The sequence below is a fragment of the Amblyomma americanum genome, chromosome 1 (genome assembly GCF_052857255.1).
Source record: "Amblyomma americanum isolate KBUSLIRL-KWMA chromosome 1, ASM5285725v1, whole genome shotgun sequence".
In the NCBI taxonomy this organism is placed as follows: Eukaryota; Metazoa; Arthropoda; class Arachnida; order Ixodida; family Ixodidae; genus Amblyomma; species Amblyomma americanum.
The window spans coordinates 496,028,692-496,053,470 of NC_135497.1; the positions used below are offsets into that span (position 1 = coordinate 496,028,692).

The 24,779-nt window shown below is 43.2% G+C and overlaps 1 long non-coding RNA gene across 2 annotated transcripts; it reads left to right on the forward strand.

Annotated features, from left to right (window-relative positions):
- Nucleotides 1-28: 28 nt before the first annotated feature.
- On the forward strand, nt 29-16,337 carry LOC144116106 (uncharacterized). Of its 2 annotated transcripts, none has more exons than XR_013311733.1 (4): nt 29-5,621; nt 6,414-6,472; nt 6,824-7,041; nt 7,315-16,337. It is a non-coding gene; the product is annotated as an uncharacterized LOC144116106 (long non-coding RNA). The 2 variants fall into 2 exon arrangements; XR_013311732.1 differs by having other exon boundaries at nt 70-5,621; nt 6,411-6,472.
- The last annotated feature ends 8,442 nt before the right edge of the window (nt 16,338-24,779 follow it).

Below are 24,779 nucleotides of genomic sequence, written 5' to 3' on the forward strand. Positions count from 1 at the left end.
GTTTAGTTTTATAGGGTTTAATGTCCCAAAGCAACTCTGGTCATGAGAGAGACTGTGGTGGAAGGCTCCAGATTAATTTCGACTACCTGGGGTTCTTTAACGTTCACGGCTGTCACATAGTAAAAGGCCTTTAGCATTTCGCCTCCACCCAAACGCCACTGCTGCGGCCGGAATTGGACCCATGCCTTTGGGGTGAGTAGCCGAGCACCGTAATCACTGAGCCACCGCAGCGGCCTTTAGTCGTTAAGAATAATTTGATTTGTGGTAGGAGTGCTTGTCAAGTAGTGGACCTCATTGATCATCTGGTTACAAGGTCTGTTACAATGTTTTTCCAAGACAAGTTTGCACATGTTATGTACAAGAGCATACTGTTAAATTTCTCCACTACATTTACACTCCGAATTCATATGCTACAAGAAGAAACTTATATGCTGCTTTACTCTTTCCTTTTGCTTTGTGTTGAAAGGGTTGAGCATGGAAATTGTATAGGAGGAAGAAAGGGCCATATTTGGTTGGTTTATTGCGTTTGTTAGGCGCTGCCGATTCTCCGGTCTAGTTTTGCATAGAGGTTATTTCGGAGCTCTTTACATTTTTGTTGTCCCATGTGAAATAGTGCTTACTACGCCCGAAATCAGTCTGACTACGCCCACTGCAGGACAAAGGCCTCTCCCATACCTCTCCACTTAGCCCTGTCCGGTGCCAGCTGCAGCCACCTTGTCCCCACAAACTTATCTCATCCGCCCACCTAAATTTGTGATGCCCCCTGCTATGCTTGCCTTCTCTTGGCAGCCAGTCCATTCGTTGCCCTTAATGACCATCAATTATCTAGCAATTGCATTGCATGCCCTGACCAAGTCCATTTCTACGTTCAAATATGAGAGGCTGGTGGTCAGAGCTTTAGTTTTAGTGAATTCTATTAAATGCTGATCTGTGCTTTTCGATGCTGTGTATACATTTTTGTACATAGCAAATGCAGTTTTTTCTGAGAGTTTACTACAACTAGAAGTGATAGGTTTGTTTCATATTGTTACGTGGCGGCCAGCCGAAGAAAGAGACACGATGATCAATGGAAATGAGATGATTTAATGGCTGCCGGACTAGCGCGAGCGCTTCTGCCCGCGCCACTGTGCAGTTCGTCGTCTTCTTCGTCACACTACTCGGGGCCACCGAGTGATCGTCCCGATCGCGAACGAGAAGATCGGCACTGAAGATGAAATGCTGCAGATGACGATGGGCTTGTAAAATGGTTGGATACAGAAGAAGGAGGTGAAGGGCTTGCCGCCACGGTGAATGAGACGATCGGCGAATGAGTCCCGGTCCACAAAGCATCCGGGCCGCAGGTTGCCAGGAGACGACGGCCGATGTCCCTGGACGCACCGAACGGCAGAGGCAGGGGGGGCGGTGTCCTCACGTGTGGGCAGCGTCTCGGGTCGGTCGGGTCATTCCGGTCGCGGCAACGTGGTCAGTTCGTCGTGTCTAGTGGTCGGGGCGGTGGACGGGGCTGGGGTAAGCGGCGAGGTCGGTTCAGGTCTGGCGGGCTGGGCACAGCCGGGCGGTGCGGACCAGGCACACACGGCCGACGACCACGGCAGGCGCAGGACGTCGAAGCTCCCGGACCAGGATGGCGATGAAGGGACTCCAGCACCTCCACCAAATGTTACGTGGCAGCCAGCCGAAGAAAGAGACACGATGATCGATGGAAATGAGATGATTTAATGGCTGCTGGACTAGCGCGAGCGCTCCTGCCCGCGCCACTGCGCAGTTCGTCGTCTTCTTCGTCACAATATGAATAAAGCACTCTTCTTATCGCAATTTGGTTGCTTTTTGTTTTAGCTGATGAACGCAGTAAGTAGTGTTGCTCAAATTGGTGAGCTTTGCAGCATGTATTTTGGCATGGTCTTGTGGACAGATTTTGTCACCTATAACGCCATTTTATTGTTGCTTTTTAGTGTGAAATGTGATTCCACAATCCACGAAGTAGTTTTTTGGAAAATCTTGGTGCTTCATTGTTACTATCTGCAACTGTTGTCATGTGCTTAATTTTGTGCATTTCTGTAGGTGATGACAGTTGGTGTTTCATATTGCAAGACAAAAAGGCTTTTTTTGAGGTCTGCATGGACTGTTTAGGCGAGAAATTTTGTTTTTTGAATGAAAGTGGTGAGCATTGTCTGAAATGGTTAAAGTACTGGCCTGGCTGACTCCTACACTTCACAGGTCTTCAGGGGTACCATGCTCTAATACGTGACAGGCAAGTTTTAGCAGTCAGCCTGCATGCAGTGAAGATATTGCATACAATATTGTGCATCTTTACAGTGCAAGCTTTTAAAAACTTTCTCCCCTCAACCGCTGGCTCATTTACACTGAAACTGCGCACAGAACTTGGGTATTGCAGTAACTTTTGTCTCGTAGTAAGTTTGTCAACGGTACTTACTTGGCTCAGCTGCGCATGATGCAAACCCCTAATCGTCTGCCCCAAAATCGATGAACCGAAAGCCACCAACTCTGGGTTTTTGCCGAAGAGCATTAGTGGCGCCATGTGATGTTTGCATAGGAAAGCGCCGCAACACAAAGGGCGCCGAGGTCAGCTTTATAAGCTGTGCAGGTCCTTTAATGGTGCAACTGCCGCCCTTCACGGCAGTCCGCGCCGGCGGCTTTCAGTTCGTTGATCTCGGTGCAGATGGTTACAAAGTTGCATCATTCGCAGCTGAATCAAGTGAGTGTTGTAAAACTTGCTACGAGACAAAAGTTGCATAAATTCTATTAAAATGACACTATTGCTGGTGGTACCGCGTGCCGCCAAGAGAGGAATATGTACCATCAGCAAGAAATGAAATAGGAACAACACAACTGCTCTATAAACAGCAAAAAATAAGCTCTTAGCCAGGGGAAGTTCAATACTTGCCGAGGGCAATTTCACTTCGAAAGCGCAAGCACTCTCTTTCGGAAGTGCTAATCAACTGCGCTTCTATTCGTTCTCTAGGAGCTTATATGCAGCTGCTTTTGTATTGCTGCTTCTGTTTTCTGGTTCGCGTTTTATTTCTTGCTGATAGTATCGTCTGTGAAATTATCAGCAGCAGCAGCAGCAGCAGCAGCTGCAACATTGTACTGGGAAATTCATTAATTTGACCCAATTCAATAAATGCTTATTCCTCTTCGTTAACCCCCATTAACTCTGATAAAACAGTTTGCGTCAGAGTCCCACTTAGTCTATTGCATTCGGAGCTCGTTTATTCGGATGCCGAGGAGGTGGCATCAATTAAGGGGAGACACTGGTCTTAAAACAAAAATTTTTTATTATTAGAGATATTTTAATAAAATTAAATATGCACATGTATTTCTTCCTCCTGTTTTCAAAAATATAATTAGGTTCAGCTTATCTCAATTAGTTCTCTACTTATGGAAAAAGTAACAAGCCAAAATAAGTAATTTCTTACGGATCATTAAGACACTTTCCCTGAACATTTTTTGGTTCCTATTAAAATGTAGCAGTAGCCAAAGACCTGCCATGCGGGGCTATGCTATTTATATTGTTATTAAGGTAAACAATCATATAAAAATGTTCAATTATGTTGCATCACAATTCTGGAATATAATTAGCTGGTATTATTGTTCACAAAATTTGATATGTTCAACTTAGCCCCATAAAAATAGCATAGCTCCACACTTCAATTCCTTCTAAAGTTAACAGTGTAAAATTTATTAAAATAGCGCCAAAAAAACAATAAAAAGTTCCGTAAGGCTAGTGACGGCAGAAAATATGAAGCTGAGAAAATCGCATTTAAAGTTTTGACACTGACTACAGAAAATTTTAGAAGGAATCTTCTACAATGGATTTTACTTAGATTTTTTCTATCTGTTTTCCTACAAAGCAAAACAAAAAGTGTCTTATTCCATCCAAGGAAACATTAATAAAAAAATGTCGAAGATGTAAGCGTGATGAAGTTGTAAAAAATTGATTTCTGATGAAGTTATCGGTGCATTGTTTAGAGACAATGGAGTGCAGGGCTATGGTGTTGAGCTCTAAAGACAATATTTTAAATCCTGAAAACTTCTTTGAGAGACCTAGTGGTCCGGAGCCAAGGAGATCTGAGCCTCCACCATGGCAAGCAGTTGGGTGGTCCTGAAAAGGACCGTTGGGTGCGACGCTTGACACGTCTCCTACCCTGCCTTTGAAAAGAACCGCCTGGATGTTAGGCAGCATGCTGCCCTCTGCTGCTGGAGGACTTCTTCATAGCAGTCCAGGACTGTGATCCTCAGTTGCTCCCATTTTGTGCCGCCTTGTCAGTCTCTATTTTGTATTAGTGCTCTTTAGCTGAGCTCCATTTGCCTTGCGCAAATGCACGGCGTCTTTTTCTAGGCTTCGGCGAGCAAGGCAGCCACCAACAGCATTGCCCAGACTTGCAGTGATGGATTCATTAGTTGCCCTCCTTCCTTGGTTGTAGATGGCAACAGCCTCAGCAGCCCGCTTCACACTTTCCAAAGAAGCATTCCCATTCTTTGAAGCTTGCGTCCAAATGAGAGAGTGTAGGCTCTCACTCGTATTCTGAGTCTTTCTTCACTGCACCGTGCCAACAGGTTCTCACCACTGAGCCCTGCAAACACTGGCTCCAGAGCAGCCCCAACACAAGCCGGGAGGGCACTCTTGTGTAGAGGTGGATGTTCAACATTGGCCAAGGCTCTGTTGAACTTGCACCAAGAGTCAGCACCCTCAGGGCACTTGGAGTGGTTCGGGACATCATCTGTAGAAGTCGTACAGGAGTGTAGCTTCCACTGCCTTCTTCATGTTTGGAACGTCATTACTGTTGCTCCTCAGGGCATAGCAGTAGTAGTTGGTGATCTTGATCTTGTCCTGCGTCAGCTTGCCTCTTCCGCCAAGAGATTCACCTTGAGCCTTCTTTCTATCAACCAGGTTCTGCAGAGCAGTCCCGATTCGCTTATGAACGTGGTTGATGTAAACCTTGTCAATCTTTATGAATCCGTACACTTTAGCTTCTGACAAAGCATGAAAAGTCCGGCTGTCTCCATCAGAGAAGACGGTCGTGTAGCGCAGACCATACTTGGCCAGGGCCCGAATTACGGAACTCGCTCTAAAGTTGTAGAGCGTTACGTCAAAATGACGACAGCATGACGACAAGGCTAGACGTCAACGCGTGACGGAACGCGGAATCAACCAATGGCTAGTAGGGTGCCGCCCCGGAAGAGTTGATTTGCACGACAAGAGGCCAATTTGCACGGCAAGGGGCCGTATGCTAACTTTTTTATAAGAATACGCAGTGAATAAAATAAACATTGTTTTATTCTTTCATAAAAGTGTATTTCACTCTCACTGCCATGAAGTAAAACAAGAAGGACATTCACTTTTGCAAATAACTGCTTTCGTGGGTAAGTTTTGTTGCCATGAGGGCGCGCTGGCAGATGTAAACACTGAACATGGCGGCCTTCTAAAAAACAGCTGATCCCACGGCTAGTTCCTGCTTTTTTAGGCGTCGTCTGAAATCAAGGTTCTATTTGGTTGTCCAAAGTGAGCGGATAACAATTATCGAAGCCAGTGAAGGTCACGGGCCTCCAGAAAGGAACCTGCACGAAACGTCGGGCCCGAAAATCGACGAAGACAACTTGAGGTAAGCCTGTGTTATTGGTTTAAAGATGCCACATGCCAAGCATATGATTTGGGTTCTTTTTCTTTCACTTTAGCAAATACAAGGCGTCCACGAAGCACGGCTTGTTGGATAAAATCAACTTTTTTGGCTTCATAAACGTCTGGCACAAATGATTCAGTTGGGAAGGAGCAAGAACCAAGCAAGGCGGTTGGGCGCACGCTAACAACCTTGCTCGTTTTCGGTCGTTCTTGGCTGTGCTATAAGTTGCTGCAGCGCAGCACACGCATATGTTCCTGTAAAAACTTATTAGCCCGAACTCAGAGCAAAGGTTTTTCCCTGTTATTCCCTGCTTTCGAAAAGCGGAACAGCAACTATTCCCTGTTTGTTTTCCCCGCTGTGTTCGCTGCTGCAATTCTCTAAGCGGGAATTATAGTCTCGAAATGGCGCCAACACGAAGAATGCCTAGTGAGCAAGAGCTAATCGTAATAGAGTCTATGAAGAGCCATCCGCTCTTGGCTCGGGCTTCTGCCGACCTAACAAACTCATACACAGCTGTTGAAAAGCGCGAGCTGTGGATCCAGCTTACGTCGATTCTCAACAACAAGGAGTCGGCCGTTTAAAAACATGATGTCTTTGCCTTGCGCCTTGCTAGCACTGTTTATTCCATCTGTGGTGTATTTTAGTCTCGGAGGAGGTGCAGGAATGCATAGACAAGTGGTTGAGCATTATTGATTGCTTCTCTTTTGCTAGTGCTCTTTTAGTTTCATGGTTTGCCAGTACCAATCAGCCGCACCTTTTACCCTGTTACAGCAGAGGAGATGAACGGGGAGCCTCAGCAAGTTGTCGACAAGACACACGGAGCCCCACAGATCGTGAGTTGGCTTTCCATTATTCAAGCTCTATACTACCCTTTCTGGCAGCTGATTGAAAGTAATAGCACTATACTCTCTGGCAGCATTTGCAGCAGTAGCCAAAATACTGCAGTGATTCTACAGTACACACAAAACTATCTCTCTCTGGCTTTGCCACGCAGTGCAGAATGTTTATTTCTCTTGCAGTGAGGCTGTGACAGTCTAGCAGTCTAGCAAATGTGCACATGAAATATGCTACTACAATGCTGCCCAAGATTGCTGTCCTGTATATTTTTGTCAAGTCCTCTAACACATTGTACCAAATGTTTTGCGTATTCCACCACGTGATGAGCACATTTTCTTTCCCGACAGCTACACCGGTGCCCTCGCCGCAGCCCTCACAGCAGCACACACCAGAGCCCCCACTGCAGCCCTCAACGCGTGCCACGCCTAGCCTTCTTGGGAAGCGACGGCGAGACGATGGGGCCAATAAGGTGCTGCGCCAGATGCTGTATGAATCGCATCGTTTGGATTCCCTTACTGACGCCCGGAACCGCCAGGACGCTGCTTTTCAGCAAAGCATGCTGGAGGTGTGTACTCGCTGCGCACACTGCACTTTGAAGAGTTGAAGCCGTCACCTGAAGCATAAATATCAGTGCTCTCTTTTGAGCACCTCTACTTCTGTTTTGACGCCTCTTGTGGGAGGTGGTAGGGACAGCTGAGTTTATGAAACTGACACGAGTCTTCTACAGCCATACTTTGTCTAAAATATCTCAGCACCTGAAATTTTACATAAAGCATTAGCGAGATCTCAAAATTGGTTGTCAGTAATAATTTGTAATTGGAAGTATTTTTACATGCAGGCCATATGGGAGGTGACAGATGCTGTGCAGGTGTGAAATGGTCAGCAAGAGCTGCTCATCCAGAATGTGAACCTACTGACGCTAATCTTACAAAAGCAGCTTGAGCCACCTGCACCACATTGAATTGTTCATATTTATGTCATTATTTGCTTGTTTTTATTTTTATGAAAGAACCTCTTCATATGTTTATATTTATTCAAGAACATTATTTACTTCTCTGCCAGGTGCAGACTCATTGAACTATTTTTAGTTTGCTTGTTAAAATTTCTGTTTTATGTGTTTGTTTATTTACATTGTCTGCTTCTCTGTCAGGTTTCTGTTTTTGTATTTATTCAAGATCATCTCTGCCATGTGCCATAGCATCATTTTTTTAATTCTTGTAAGCTCTGCAGGCCCGGATGCTTCACACTGTTTATTTTCTTCCAGTTATGTAATTTAAGCTCTGCCAGGTGTGAAAGCCTCCTATACTCTTTTATTTTCCATTCCTTTCAAATGTTTACCTGCAGCTGTGGCAGGTGCACAAGGTGCAATTTCTAGTGCTTGTTTTCTTTCATTGCAATATGTGGGCAAGTGCAATATGTGGGGCAAAGTTGTTCTGAAGTGACTGTAGTTATGAAGGGCATCATAATATGGGGATTCTGGATAAATTTTGAACACTTCGATTTTGTGTCTGTTAAGGTTGTTTGCATGTTCCTGAGTCATTTTTTTTTCGCATTACTTTTCCTGCTTTTCCGTAAAGTGTCCATTGTGTGCATTGTAACATGTTCTATCCTCAGTAGACCCGAGGAAAAATGAGGCTTGCCAGCATTCGTCCAAAGTCGCTTCTGAACTAGTGTTGAATGCAGGCAAAAAAAAATTTGGCGGATGCTTGAGCTCCGCCTTTAAAGGTATGATGCAACAATGTTAATGTCTCTCGTTTGTGGGTCCCTTTACAACTTCAAACGCAGCCATGTTGGCATCATCGTCTGTGATACTCGTGTGTCTTTTACACGTAACATGATTTTTTAGTCCAGTAAAATCTACGAAGAGCAATGTCTTGTGTAGCACTTGCTGTGCATTCCACCAGTTATGTAATATGTTTCAGCAAAGTGCAAACCAGGGCTACATCGGGCCTACAAGTCTGCACAACGTGCCAAACCTGTGATTACTAGCATTCAAGCTGGCAGTCAAGATGAAGCTTTTTTTTAAGGGGCAAACAGCGTGTAAGACTTAGACGGAAAGCAAAGAAAACATAGGACGAGTGCTCATCCTGTGTTTCCTGTGCTTTCCGGCTATGTCTTTCGCACTGTTCGCCTTAAAAATGTACAGCCAACTCGCCCGTTTGGCCAAAGTGTAAGATACAACTGTTATTGTGCAATCTCTGCGCAGCACTCGACAAGGCATATGCAAATCACTGTTGATGCTGCATGCTTTTGTTTCCCTGCTGTGTGTTACTGCTGTGTGTGTTACTTTCCTTCTCTCTTCTGTTTTGTCCTTTTTTTACCCTCTCCTCATGTAGGGCAGCCTGTTGGGCATTTCCTGGTGATCCTTTATGCCTTTCCTTGCATCTATCTCTCTGTTTTCAAGAATAAGTGAAGTTTCGATCCTGGCCATTAGATTTATCACCCTGTCAGTATTCTCAAGGAGGTTGCCCTTCCTGAATATATGTGCACTGTAATCATTAACACATGCATGCACGCCATCCCAAATGAAGGTGAACGCACTGATGCATGATCTGCTGTTTCATTTTATTTTGACCTTCAGGGCCTTCTCACCTGAAAAGGAACTTTCTCACTAGTGGCAACTGTATGCTTGCCATACATGTGTGCATAGACATGCACGCATATATACATGCATGTATATGACTGCATGTAGTGTAATAATGTGTTCATGTATGTCAAACACAACATGTGCTTTTCAGTGCTTCAAGATGCACAAAAATTATCTGAAGGCTCACTACAAGATATAACACTATTGGGAATGGGATGTTGGTGGTGCGTGTCTTGGCCTTGCATTCATATATTGTTTCACACTTATGTAATATTATGGAGCTGCTGGTTACAAGTTAGGCCAAGCATGCCCCAAACTTTAACCCTGCTGCACACAGTACATAACAGAAACTGTCCACAACCTAGTGGTTCATTACAATATTCTTATCAGCCAGGTAATGAGCACAGGGATATACTATGCTGAAAGTGATGACTATGCGATTAACCTCCAAGAAGTTTTGTTACGCTTCTACAATAGTTCATTATAATAGTTGAAAGGATTAATGCTCCACTGTACCTCAGGTTTCTCTTTCCTGTCTGGAAATGGCCCGGGAGGAGATTCTGGCAGCTGGCTCACATCTGCATGCATAGCCTGTTCACTGTGTGCCGATGTACAGGCTACTGTGACCTCTTCATTGCCTCCTGGCATCATTGGAAGAAAGAATTCTATGTTTGGGCAACGGTCACCCAGTGCCAGGTAGCCGAGCCGTCGGCGGTCTTCGGGCGTCAGCTCCGGGCTGTTCGGAAAACAGCCACCAAAAGCCTTCTGGACAGCAGCCTGATGCTTGCAAAAAGCACCTTGGCTGCCTCTCCAGTAGCTGCAGAAGCCAATGTCCGCATCCACTTCATAAGAGCTGGTGCCAGATGAGCTTGGCACACTATACAAAGCGCCATCCACCTATACAACGGACTTGGCGAAATCATTGGGCAGCTTCTGCAGCAGGTGCTGGAATGCAACACGGTGGGAGGAGTCACGGTTATGCGCATGCCTTAGCAACCGTGCCTCAAAATATTTTTTCCCAAGTTGTGATCGTAAACTCTACCAGGGCTACTGCATTGTAAGCCTTGGTGCGGCACAAAACGATGTCCTTCAGGATTCGTATGGATGCCTCTGAATAATTATTCATGTTATGGCCTCTGGTGACTGTGCCTGCACGGTAGAGGAGCACCCACTCTTGCTGGTGTTGAAGGAAGGTTTCCACTCTCTTTATGAAGGCTTCGTGTTTGTGGCAGTGAAGCTCTTCCTTAGCTGTCTGGAGCTCTTCCATTGTTTTTGCATACAGAATCTGAAACCAGAACAAAAAAAGCATATCGTTTACGCATACAGTGGTGTTTTGTATTACTAGCTGCGTACCATTATTTCTGTACCATAACACGTGAACTCATTTTTGAACTGAATGTCTTTATATCACAAAAGGATTGGACCAATGTCTTGCGCAAGTACAAGCTGTTTCTGCATTCCTCATCATCCTTTCTCGATCAGTTAACTTTGCTTAGTTTTTCTCACCAGGGATCCTCTGTCACATGAGCAATCTAAATGCACAAGGAGTCAATGACCATAAAATTTTTCAAGGGCCATACATGTGTGTTGCTGTCGCAGATATGAATTTGTTAATAAGAAAGCATGAAATCTGTTGGCTGGCAAAAGATATATCTAACTAGGTAACTTACATTCGGGAGGAACACTCGGCCTGAAGCAGCAGATTAGGAAAACATTTGTTATTGTTGTAAATGCAGTTTTTAATTCACACATGTTCAGAAAATAAAGCACTGCACACTTTGCAAGTAGGTACAATCCAAAGACAGAGATGGGAGGTAACACTGTGCATTTCGTTTCAGCTAGAAGCATTTATTTTTTTTCCAGTGATACTTTCACAAACAAATTGTTATCTGTTCTTTTCTCTTTGTGTTGTAGCACCAGTAGGGCATTGCCAGTTCTTGGTTGTCATGAAGTATGCAGTTATGCTCAAATGGGCAAAATCGGCAAAATACAGACGTGGCATACAAAAAAGATGGTATTGCTTTGCTTACTTCTGGAAATCTGCGGAGTTGTTATTTTGATGATCGAATAAAAAGTAATTTCTGAAGGAGTTAGTTAAGTCAACAGTTAATAAAATAATGAACAGAAAATTTTCATTGTTCTTGTTTCAATCCTGTGTATTTTTTCCAATGTATGCTGACCATGTGGTCGTTCTCATGGCTTCTTGACATTATCTGTTTGCATTTTCATACCTCTGTTAAGTTAATCCCCATAGAGTTGAATGGCGAGTGAAAAAACTAAAGTTTGGCACCAGCGGATTTCCATTCAGTTCAGTGGCCATTGAGTCAAGTGGCAATGAGAGTATAGAAGGTTGGGCGAGTTGATATATATTCATGATTCACAACAGTGCAGCAAACATGGGTGAAAGGGAGACTAGACACAACAAGTGCTTGTTATGTCCAGTCTCTCTCATCTGTGTTTGCTACATTGTTGTGAAGCATGGCAATGAGGCTATGTATGTGACAGGAAAAGTGCATGGAATTCTTTTCCTGTCATCGTGAGTATGTTTACCTCAAGGTGTTCACTATATGTGCCAGGTTCTGCATGTTGTACTTACTTCGTTAAAAATCAAAAACAATATGACTAGTGCCGCACAGTCATATGGCAGTGAAAGAGGCATTTATTTCTTAGAAAGTTGGCTGTAAAAATGAAACACTTGTTTTCTTCCCTCCACTTGACTAAAACTCATGCCGTCAAGACTGGAAAGAGCTCTGTGATCACTGTTTAGAAGTTGGAGGTGATGGATCCTTGCCTTGGGAATCTACGTATAAGATTAGGTCTTAATGTCATTCTAGTTTGCTTGTTAGAGTTGTGGTAGCGATAACTCTCATTTTTTTCTGTCTTTGTTCACTTCTAAAAGCTACATCATTAGGGGTGTGGTTAGCCTCTTTTCATTTGCAGGAATCTATCAGTGCAGGCCAACTTCAGTTTACCCTTAGCGTCCTTTTAAATATTAGCTGTACATTCTTATTTCTGAGTAATGCAATGTTTCAGCCAAAATGGGCATGGCGAAGTGTTTTATGTGCAGAGTGTCTCTCTTTTCTTTTGTATTGTATGGCCTAGGCAGGTAGTCAAATGACAGTGTCTGCATCACCTTCTGAAAAGCTCTCATCAAGTGACGTCGCTCTTCCTTGGCTGCCTGGTTCTTTGTGGAGGTCAGCCAACGCCATTCGGCCTGTAGAACATGAAAGTGGCACAGCAGCTGTCGTGCGCTGGGCCATGTTTTATGTAGGGCATCTTTTTCGGGTCTTGAATTGTCAGTCATAAACACAGCTGGAGCTTGTAAGGTGAAAAGGAACCCATCACAAGCATAAACCAACAGGCTGACGCACTCGTATACACCTCGGCAAGATTGTATTTTAACATTCTACCCATCTGCCAACTCTATGCCCTGTTTTTCTTGAATATTCTGCCAACACTGTGGCAAGAGGATTAAAAAAAATTTATGCTTACTTCTGGCACATACTAGAGCCTGTGGGTGGCAGGTTTCTAAATGCAGAGGCACTTACAGCCCATGTTTAAAATGTTGTAGTGGGACATGTACTTACTGTGTGGACATTAACACCAATGCTGACCAGCACTTCGGCATGTATAAAAAAGCAGTCAATGCTGTTGATTATGATTACTGATTAGCCCATGTTTTGTGAGGGTTTTCCAAATCACACTTTCTGTTCCAAACATGACCTTATCAAAATAACCACTTTTTGAGTTCGATCAGGTCATATAGCCAGGAATAAATAGCCACTCCAAAGGGTTTTCATTTTCTAACCTATCTGCCTTGCAACAGCAGTCAGAGAAGAAAGCATTCTCTACTGTGAAGAACTCTTGGAAAGATAAGAAGAAAAGGATGACTATGCAGCTAATTACATAACTTCTCAAAACTAAGCTAAAGATTCATCTAGAATTCAGGAACGTGCTTGATTTTATTTTTTGTTGTTATAGATACCTCAAGGGTCCTTGGGTGAGGGATTTACATGAGGGGTAAAGCAACAGTCTGCAGCAGCAGTCTGCAGGAGTTCCTTGATAAAAACCAAGAATGAGTTGGTGGAAAAATTGGTAGCTTGCTTTTCCTGCATTGTGTTTCCTTTTGAAAATTCCTTGGCGGAAACATGCCTTGAAAGGCAGCATGGTCGAGAAAATCAGCTTGTAGGCAGACACGCCTTAACCAAAAAATTGCTAATTTCGACACGCAGCTGTTTGTCTGTCATGTGTCCTGGCCTCTATCCAATCTTCTTCGAAAAAGAAAGTTGGTAATCCTTCGCCTGACATGTGACTGAACCTATACCAAAAAATTGTCCAGCTTGTTGCATTATAAACCCAACTTCTCCTGCAGTTGTGTTTGGTTTTAGATATGCACTGTATTTATTCATTTATTTATTCATAATACCTTACAAAGGTCACAAATGCATTGAGTAAGAGGGACAAGAAGTGGCATATGTACAAGAGAAACTAATTAATACAACATGAGATGGAAGGCAAAAAGTAAATAAACTATTGTACGTGGCAAAACTTAAAGGCAAAAATATACATAGGTACAAGGTACACTTCGTAGCAGCATTAATGCAGGGCATATGACAAATAGGCATCTAAGAGAAAAATACAGTGGTCATATTAGAAGTGTCAGACGTAAAAGTTGTAAGACGCACAGAAAACCAAATCAAAATACAATATCGTGCCACATCAATCTGTCACCATTGTCATATTTCGGATAGTAAGGCAGTTTGGATGGGAAGTCTTGCAAAAAAAATTAATGTTATTCTAATTTGCTCATAATTCAATAAAGCAACAAACCGGGCTGTTTCCAAAGCATAATGGATGCTGGCTTTTGAGTTGCTGGAAGGCCTGTTTGTACCCCTCCCAGGTCTGGGAGCTGTGTATGACGAGTGCAATAGGCACTGCCCCTGCCTTTGTGGCTGTCAGCAGCACTGTTATGGTGCTCCTAGTTTCGTCACATGATGATGTAGAGTCCACGAATATAATGTCACGTGCGGACTCCAGCTGCTGATGCATGACGGGTGTGACGACAAGGACTGCCCAGCTGTCATCTGCCACACTCGTGATGCTGACATCTGTCCCTGCAAAACAAACAAGCATATCATTGAAGGAGCATGAAAAGACTGATAAACATGAGGGTTAGCCTCTCCACCTTTTGTGTTTCTCTTTATGCCCAATAGCTAGCTTTCGTAACATTTTTATGTATACAGGAGAACTCTCTATTACTCACTATGGATTACAGCAGCGGAGTAAAGTAAAATCAGTATGTTTGACTTCACAAGCTTGCTCGCTATTGTTTTTATAAAACCACAGCACTCTGAACATGTTTCTACTCCGCACTGCAACTGGTGTGCAAGGTATTTTGAACAAGTGCTTATCACTAATTTTAGCTAGTCACTAATCCTGATGCAGGTGTTCCCACATACCATATTCCAGCTCTTGTACTGGTAGTACTTTGTCTAGAAGATTTTATGAATTTTAAATTTTTATCACAGCATGTTGCCTCTGATAACATATAAGCTTGTTGAAAGGCAGTCTTTTTTATTTGTGCATTGTAAATTTTTATCACAGAATGTTCCCTCTAGTAACACAAGCTTGTTCGAAGACAGTCTTTTTAATATCTTTGCATCTTAACAGTGCATTTTCAGAGCAGTTTGATGTTTCATGTAAAATGAATGAATTAATGAATGAGCTGTTTATATAGAAAGGGAGGCTCAAGACCATTTGTTGGGGAATTGGGTTGCTAAGAAAGGGAAAAGTAGGGGTCTATTGATACATGAATGAAGGACACGGTTGGTTTAGCCACGCTTTACATTGCTTTGTAGAGGCCACTTATCTTAGCATATTGCCAATATTTTTTCCAATGCAAAATAAAAAGATATTGTATTGTAATCTCTTGGCGAAAAAAAGTTTAATAAACAGTTTTAGTTTTTCCTTAGAAATCTAGAGCAGGGCAAATCTGATATTCCCATATTCCTCTTCTGTCCACCGCAGCAAGCGTAAGCGACAAAGTCGACAATAAATTTGTTCTCACTTACTCTAAAAGATAATGTTGCTCATGTGTGTAACTCCCACGTTGGTCAGGTCTCTGGACAGTGAACAAGGATTAGCACGTTTTCAGCCAGGAAGTTTATCGCTCTTGTATACCACAGCTCTTGAGTTTCTGGCAGCACTTTATAGATTCTTTGCCTAAATCTATTCATTACCTTTATATCATTGAAGTGATCAAATGACTGTATGCATTTTTAAAAATAATCATAGATTGATAAGTGCGCGTGATGGAATGCTACCACCAGCAGTGACTTGCAAAGTCTCCATCTACGCTTACGTAATGCTGAGAATCTTTTTGCACCGCCTGAGTTGGTGCACTGTTTACATGGTTCATTTCCTTTATCATGTCATGCATCAGTTCTCTTGTTGCCTTCAATGCTTTGCAGCTTTCTAACAATGGCTCAACAGTAAATATAAGCCAGTTTGTCAGAATTAGGACTAGTGGGACACAAAGAACCTGCAACTCATGCAGTGCAACAGCAGTAGAGGCGGTGATAAATTTTTTACAGTAGTCATACGAACAGGTAATCCTTCTACTCAAAGATACACAGAAGGAAGGAGAAAATGTATAAAAGCGGCTGTATTCAATTTTATGATGCTTTTGGCTCTTCAAAATGGGTGATGAAGATGTACTTGAGTGTACACATATGCAGTGTATTGCCCATCTACCATTCATGTATATTTCTCAGACAACTTAGAGTTACAGTGAGTTGCATTGTGGCCTCATTTCATTTAAGGTGTTTTCAGGTAAATAATAATGAACACACATCATTTCGGTATGGCTTCGTAGACTGACAATAACTGAGGTAACTGTGGTAACAGTGCCGCTTTTAGAACTTTGTAACATTGTAGTGTAGTATTGAGACTATTTCATGGAAATGCCTCTGTTTATGGCTTTTTGTGCTCAAACATGGCACAGGTCTGTCACTACACAGCTTTTAAATGTGCAGTGCATTGGCGTACAAGAATAATTTTGAAGTCAGCAATTAACACTGAGCACTTACTGCATTCATATATGCAGCACTGGCTGATGACTTCCGTCGTCTGCCAGTGTTGCATATTTGAGTATGTCAAACCAACTTGCCCAGCAATGCACCCTGCTGAACTTACTCCACGCTTCTTCTTTGCATGAATGTAGGACTCTAATTTATAACATAAATTTTTTTCCCACAGTGTAAGGACTTTCACTGAAAATGCACAGCTAATATAGCTTGGAAATGATGGCCCATGTCTTGTTTTCGCAATACGCTCTCATGAATAAGCACAGATGCTGGCAATGCGTTAGCTCTGCCTTGCCCGGATGATGAAGAGCTAAATCACTGCAGAGTGTACAGCACCTGTCCAAAGTATTTTCCTGAATGTCTTCCCCATCACACAACTGTACATTACTTACATCTCTGATATGTGGTGATGCAAACACTTATCAGGATTGGAAGCAGTAGCAGAAATTAAAAATTTCAAAGAATAATGCTGGAATTTTTTGGAATAGGTAATCCTGCTTACCTTGGGCTAAATACCTGGGCTTGTTTTTCTGCAGCGTTAAAGACGGGTTACCCTGGGGTCCATATTTTTGACTCCGCCATTCCTGGTGCCACCGGTAAACACTCCTTGGTGGTGGGTTGGCCATGGAATTTGCCAGCAGGGTGTGCCCATTTGATTTTTCAGTGAGAACCCTCTCATGGTGGCTTATTGCTTGAGCTGTCGTCATTCCACCTTCAAAATATTCTTGAAAAGCAGTTTTTGTTTCTTCGCTGGGTCGAAGAAGTCTTAGTGAGTCAGCTGACTGCAGGCTGTGGTTGTGTTGCGACACCTTTACAACGGCCTGTAGAGGTGTCTGCCGGCAGAGGAACAGGTCATTTTTCATAGTGTCGCGATTCACTTTTTTAATCTTGATATCCAGCTTCGCTGGGCACGAGGTGTTGCGGTGTGACGATTTGTCACGTGGATTATGCTGGCACCGCCACACCTTGTGGAAGACCATCCTACAAGAACCAAAAGATGCCACAGTCAGTGCACACGTGCATAATGTAGGCCTTATGAGGTTTGCTAATGACCTTAACAAGACAGTCTTTATGTAATTGTGCAAAGCAGGCAAGCCAAATTATTTGAAATGAATCCAGACACATCAAGGAGTGTAATAACTGAGAAGGCCTCTACAGGGCAAAAAAAAACATGGCCTAACAGTTTGCATATGGAGCAAATTATGTGCCATTATTTGACATCATACATGATATATGTGTGATATATGTGCCTTGTGCCTTTGGGGAGAGCTAAAATAAATAGTGCTCATAAGGCATGCTTATTATGAAAAGTTTTGAGGAATTCTGAAATTTTGAGCCAGGAAGGGATTTCTTTGTCTTCATACTTCAGTACTGTTTCATAGTTCAGTATGAAATGTTATTACAGCCATAGCTTATTATAATTAATGAACAGGTAAAAATTCATAACGCAGTTTACCAAAATCCTTAAACGAACGAAGTCAACTTTTTGGACAAGTTTAAATTATTGGCATATTCTTGCACACCTTTCCCTATGATGACAATAACGATAGGAAAACTGGGGGTTTCCGCAAGGATTTACATTTTGAATTTGTAAAGAATGTCAAGCCAGAACAGATGGTAGTGGCGCACCGAGATAAAAGTTAGAGGCTCTGATGGCAGTCAACCTATGTCACCTGGAGAAATTATTGCACTTTATGAAAGAACTGAGCACAATACAGAGGGTTATTTTCATCAAAAGAAACTTTTTGAAGCTCTGTTCCTCACTCCCTGTTAGTTACCTGAAGGACACGGGTTCTATCCAAGCCACAGCGGTCGCATTTCAATGGAAGCAAAATGCTAGAGGCCCGTGTACTGTGCAGTGTCAGTGCACTTTAAAGAACCCTTAGGTAGTCACTAATTTTCCGGAGCTCCCCAGTACGGCGTCCCTCGCCTCAGCCGTTTTAGGACGTTAACTAAAGTTCTATAAAACCAAACCAACAAACAAAGGACCAACCTTTGCAAACGTTTTTATCATCACAACATAACATATATACAATATATACGTTATATTTAATATACAGTATTCCCATTTGGTATGGCGCTCGACAGCGGAATCCAATATTAAAGGACTATAGACACCTAATTTTGATGGCATGTTTTCTTCTCTACAATGATGCGGAAGACACTACTACGCATGAATCATCATTCAATATTCACCTGCAACTGGTAAATAATTTATAATCTAATTTTTCTGTCATGCTGTGTCGGTTTCAATATTTGAACGATGGCTGTGATGTCAAAAAGTGCTTTTGTGTCACGTGAGGCATGGAAAAATATCCGTATAATCGCTGCTTCTTTTTTTAATTTACTGCAGTGCTGAAGTGAGCCTTCCTCAAGAGACGAAATGCCAACGAATGTAGAAGCAGCAATTATATTGCAGTTTTTTCATGCCTTACGTGACCTGTAAACACAAGTTGACATCACAGTCCTCATTAGGCTGTTGAAACCGAAACAGCACGAGAAAGAAATGCGATTATAAATTATTCAGCGGTCGTAGGAGAATAACACGTGGTGATCCATGTATAATAATATCTTACGCATCATTACAAAGAAGAAAACACGCGCCCAAAAGTTAGGTATCTATACTCCTTTAACAAACTTCTATTATTGCAAAAAAAATCTTTTTTGAAAACCTACCTTATACAGAGCACACTTAACCTGTTTCAAAAAATATAATCTTCCTAAAAATCAGCAGATCTATAACCGAAGACGATAAAACAATTTTATTTCAGTTCTTGAAAACATTGCATGACATTAACTGAAATAGCAAACTTGCAACAGTCTGCATCAGCACGTCTAAATCATCATACAGATGTGTGGAAAGTTACCAGCTCCCGTACTAATTATGGTGATCAAAGGCTTCAGTGTCACCTACCCAAAGTTCTAAACAGTTGTCACAACAGAGGCAAAGAAATTCTCAACCAAACTCTGTCAGAAATCAAGTTGCTTATGAACTCTTACCTCTAATCAATATGTTCATCACACTTAATTGTATATATTTTAAGCTGCATTATTAAGGCGAAAGCCTTTAATGGCTCATACTCGCGGTGTCCATTCGTCCATCCGTCCGTGACACTCTTCATTTCGATAAGAAAAAAAATCTTTGTGCACGATGGGATTCAAACTACCATACTCCCATTCCGCAGCTAAGCGTGCTAACGACTACTCTACTTCCTGTCAACGTACATGTAGTTCTTGTCTACGTCGCTGGAGAGTGTTTGCAGAAAGGCGTCGAATCAGGCGGATGCCTCCCAAATGCCCTCCAGTGTCTCCAGCATTTAAGATTCACAAATAATTGTGTACTTAATTAACATCTTAACTACACATCAGTGACACCGCGCTAAAGGCTATCGCCTCACCGCACTTTAGGTTAACAAAGTGCCCCTGAATTTTTTAGTCTTTTTTTTAAAGAATCAATTTTTTTATACTTGAATTTATACATTGTTTCGTTGTATTGAAGCCATTACGATCTGTCACCCTGTGAAAGTGCTCCATAAAGTGTATATATGCCTTCTGCGACTGTTGCTTGTACAGTAGTCTAGGGCTCCTCAAGCTGCTTGCATGCAACATCGGCTTCCTCCATCCTTGAGAATGGACGGACGGACGGACGGACGGACGGATGGATGGATGGATGGATGAATGGATAGATCTTCATAAAGCTCATGAAGGGACTTTATATCAAACAAGCCTGAGACACCAAAATTCTTGAGGTTATAATTGCGAGAGCGCTCTACTACTGGCGGAGGACCCTGTTGCAATCTCGGCCGTGGTGGCCGCGTTTCGATGGAGGCGAAAGGCGCGCGTGTGCTGTGCGATGTCAGCGCACTTTAAAGAACCCTAGGTGGTTGAAATTAATCCGGAGCCACCTACATATACATCCTGATTTGAATAACACGCATCACATTTTGTCATGCCAAAACCGCAGTTTCGCTTACCTGGTGCAGTTTGTTTGGATCTTCTCGCAAATCCAGGAGGTGTTAGTGTTCGTGCTATATTGGCGCACCCACAGTTCTGCGGCTTTTCCATCAGACAAGTTGCAGCGGAGCACCTTCACAACACTAGTGGATGACCTGCAATCTTCCACGCACTCTAGAGCGCCGGCGGCCGGTTCATTCCCCTGCAAAGATGTGGATGGCCCAAGGTCCATGGCGCACTTTATGGTGCCAACTTTATTGTCATTAAGGGATGCGATCAGACTGTGCAGGTCGCTGTCACTCAGCTAGGCGTAGCTGTCGGCTTACAGAAGACACACCACGGAGAACTTGCAAACTTTCGCGCAATAGTTTAGCGCGCGCATTTCAACGCTTCAGAAGCGGCGCGATGTGAAGAGTTTCGGTTTCGTTTGTGTCATACTCTGCGAATGGTATTTTGCGCACTAGTACGATTTATGTACTTATAGCTCTGAAAAAAAATTTGCGCGTATTATATCAGAAACGTTTTTATTTTATTCATCTTTTAACAAAGAGGACGTCTATAGTTGCCTTGCCTAATTGACGCATCGTCTAATATCCAATCCAATCCAAAGTTGAAGTCGCCATGATGGAAAGGAGTGTAAAGTGGCGTCGGGTTCTTCATGCTTTTGCCCGTTAAGCAATTTGGGAGTTAATCTGAAGTAGAAACCAGGTTATTGTCAGTATATTTTGCGGTAAAAACTCAAGGAAATCTGTGATGGGACGCAGTGCCGAAAAGGATTTGCGGCGGGCAAACACGGGCTCTGGTGAGCTCCAAGATGATGAGGTGTGTCTGCTTTGTGCACAAGACGCAGCTTGCTGGGCCTGCATTGCCTGCCTTGGTGTCCTCTTCTTGAACGGGAGGGCAAAACGCCTCACAGCAACGGTCGTCCCATACGTCGGCGGCATGTTCTTCGCAGAAATCTCGCAGTTGAGTACGATATTGCGCGTCGTGAGTAGGAGCAAACCGAGCCTTACAGTTGTTTACATTGCCTTAAAGCTAAATGTGCGGACAAAGCATTGTACTCGAGTTGAGGCTGCTGGTGCATGTGATGGTTAGTTTGCATTTCTTTCAGTTTTGAAACAGCAGACATGGAAAAAGACGCCGCACTTGTGAACAAATATCACGTCTTGCGTCTGGAGTAAACCTGCTCTTGTTCACGATGCTTTCTTCATGGCCTAGTCGATTGTGAACGATGACGTGCCTACACCTGTTTGCTTCAGTACTTCTTTTCCGTTGATCGTGTTTACATACAGTTTCAGCCTGGTCAATGGTCTGTATTATAAGCGTTTCGCTGTGACTGGCTGTGACTGTTCCTTCAATTTTGGTCATCATTGACTGCAGCGTGCAGGTGTTTTTATTTACAAAATTATTCGCTAACAAGTCCATCTCTACTGTGCACAAAAGCTTTTAAGCTGTCACCTTGCCCAGGCCATGTTGTCATGCTCAAGCAACTGATCGTCTTCATCATAGAGTTTCTAAATATTACCTAAAGGGAAAGCTGGCGCCACCGTTTCTGCGAGTTTCTTAAAGAAGTATAGATACCTAATTTTGGTGGCATGTTTTCTTCATTGTAGTGATGCATAAGACATTACTCCGTTTCATACATCAGGTGCAACGCTGAGAAAGGTACGGAAGTAGTCCGCACGAAAAAATAAAGGGAGGCATATTACTCAGCGTTTCTTGTGTGGTGTAGTGTTCTAAGGCACGAGAAAGCGACAATGTGTCGTCAGCGATAAGAGTGCATTTAATCAAGCTCATGACAAATGTAACATGTAGTAAGTCTGGAGGCAAAGTATTTAATATTTTCTTCCCACCACAAGGAACGCACTACTTTTTGGCCACAGATGCAGGCAGCACAAACAACAGGAATAGCTTTGACACCATTGCACTTTATGTATAAAATTGTATATATGGATAATCACGTGATATTTGCTTGCAACTCTTAACAAATTTACAATTGAATATTTCTGTCATGCAATTTCGGTTTTGGTTTCAACAGGTCAGTGATGTCAAAGTTCCGGATAGACCACGTGAGGCGTGCGAAGACAGCAATAAAATCGCTGCTCCTTCATTCATTATTTCGGTTCTTGAGGCTGCTGGCTTAGCATTGCAGTGAATTAATGCAACGAAGCAGTGATTATATCTGTTTTCACATGCCCCACGTGACCTATATGCAACTTTGACGTCGGAGCCAGCATTCTGACAGAGAAATTCGAATATAAATTATTTTGCATACATAAGTGGATACCACATGGTTATCAATGTATACTTAATTAGTTGTCTACACTCCTTAAAAGAGCTATTCAACTATGGGGATTGCTGAGGCGACGAGGTTTCTCAGCCTCGCTACTGTTAGCCATAAAACATAACTACGACTGCAAAAATAAATTTTAAAAATATATAGCAAGGAAACTTCATATTACAGTCAAAGTGACCCATAATAAAAACTTTATATGGCAATAAAGGAACATAAAAGCAAATAGTTGTAAATGAGCACTGAGTTTAGAGAGGGCTTTTTATCTTAGCAAATATAGTTAAACAATTTTTGCTGTTAGTAGAAGCACTTTCCCAAAGGGTGATTGAGGCTAGTGGGTCATTCACATATGAGATTCCATTGCACAAAATGAAGGGACAAGACACAAGTACAAGCCACAAGTACAAGGGCACTTGTGTCTTGTCCCTTCATTTTGCACTATGGAACCTCATGTATACATATCAGAGAAAATGTTCATTGAAAAAAATTTAACACTTCAGTTTCCATTTTTGGCATTGAGCCGCCGCGGTGGCTCAGTGGTTGTAGCGCTCGGCTGCTGATCCAAAAGACGTGGGTTTGATCCCAGCCACTGTAGTCGTATTTCGATGGAGGCGAAATTCTATAGGTCCGTGCACTGTGCGATGTCAGTGCACGTTAAAGAACCCCAGGTGGTCAGAAATTTCTAGAGACGTTCACTATGTTGTCCTTCATAGCCTGAGTCGCTTGGGGACGTTAACTCCCATAAAACCATTTTTGGCATTGTGAAATATCGAAACGTTTCATTGCTGTAGTCTGCTATTCTGGATTTGCACACTATGCTCGTGCATAGGCTTTGGTTCACGCTATGAAAAACATGCCTGACTTTTCACCTTTCTATGAGAAACTTGTTTGCACATGCAAAGTGCTGGCTGTCACCATGTCCTGGCACTGTCTTGTGGTTCTTGCAAAAAAAATAGCATGAATTAGGAAACAGAAACCTGTCTACTGCAAGTAAGGTCCGTATTCTGAGTTTGTGTCATCATCAAAAGCATCACAATCTGCTGCAGCGGCCAAACCTGATTGCTCGAAACACCGGAAGTAGATGTCGGTTTGGTCGCGACTGTGAGCAGCAGCAGGATGTCACTGCACTGCGGTTTCTGCAGCGAAACGTCCAGAAAGCTGCCATCTTCGTCAATGCGAGGTCATCAACGCTGAGGTTACGAAGATGCTTGCTAAAAACATTATCAAACCCTCCTACAGCCCCTGGGCCTCGCCAGTCGTTCTTGTGAGGAAAAAGGGTGGCTCATGGCATTTTTGTTTTGACTATCGCCACCTGAACAAGATAAGTAAAAAGGACTTGTACCTGGGTCTCCCACGCATTGACAACGCCCTTGATTGCCTCTATGGTGCCAAGTTCTTCTCCTCCATAGATCTACGCTCTGGCTATTGGCAGATAGCAGTGGATGACCAGGACCGTAAGAATACTGCATTTATGACACCTGATGGGCTGTATCAGTTCAGAGTTATGCCTTTTGGCTTATGCAATGCACCGGCCACCTTCGAACGTACGATGGACGCCCTTCTGCACAGATTCAAATGGTCCACGTGCCTCTGCTATCTCGACGATGTCATAGTCTTCCCCCCATGCAGCTTCTCCTCTCACCTCGATGACCTTTCCAAGATTCTTTACCTTTTCCGTCATGCCGGCTTACAGCTCAACTCCTCCAAATGCCGTTTTGTGCGTCGTCAGATCACAATCTTGGGCCACGTCGTCGATGCCACGAATGTTCACCCTGATCCAGCTAAAATCTGAGCCGTGAAAGAGTTCCCGGTGCCGCGTTCCTGCAACGATGTGCGGAGCTTCCTGGCACTGTGCTCATACTTCCGTCGATTCGTGCCAGGCTTTGCTCTCATTGCCCGCCCTCTCGGTGATCTGCTCGAAAAGGACATGACTTTCACCTGGGGACCCCTACAAGAAAACGTCTTTGCCACTATAATCTCGAAGCTCACCACGTCGCCAGTCTTGATACACTTCGATGTGGTCATTCCCACTGAAGTCCGCACTGATGCCAGCGGTCATGGAATCTGCGCTGTCCTTTCTCGGCGGCAATCTGGTTCTGACCGTGTCATTGCCTGCGCCAGCCGCCTCACGGAATGAGAAGCTATCACAGAATGAGAGTGCTTGGCCCTCGTATGGCTCATTAGAAAATTTTGCCCGTTATTTATAGAGCAATTTTATGGTTGTCACAGATTACCATGCTCTTTGCTGGCTCACCTCTCTGAAAGATCCTACTGGCCGGCTAGGTTGCTGGGCTTTGCGCCTACAAGACTATGACTACGCAGTGGTCTGTAAGTCCAGTCGGCCACACACAGATGCTGATTGCCTCTCCCGATATCCCGTTGAC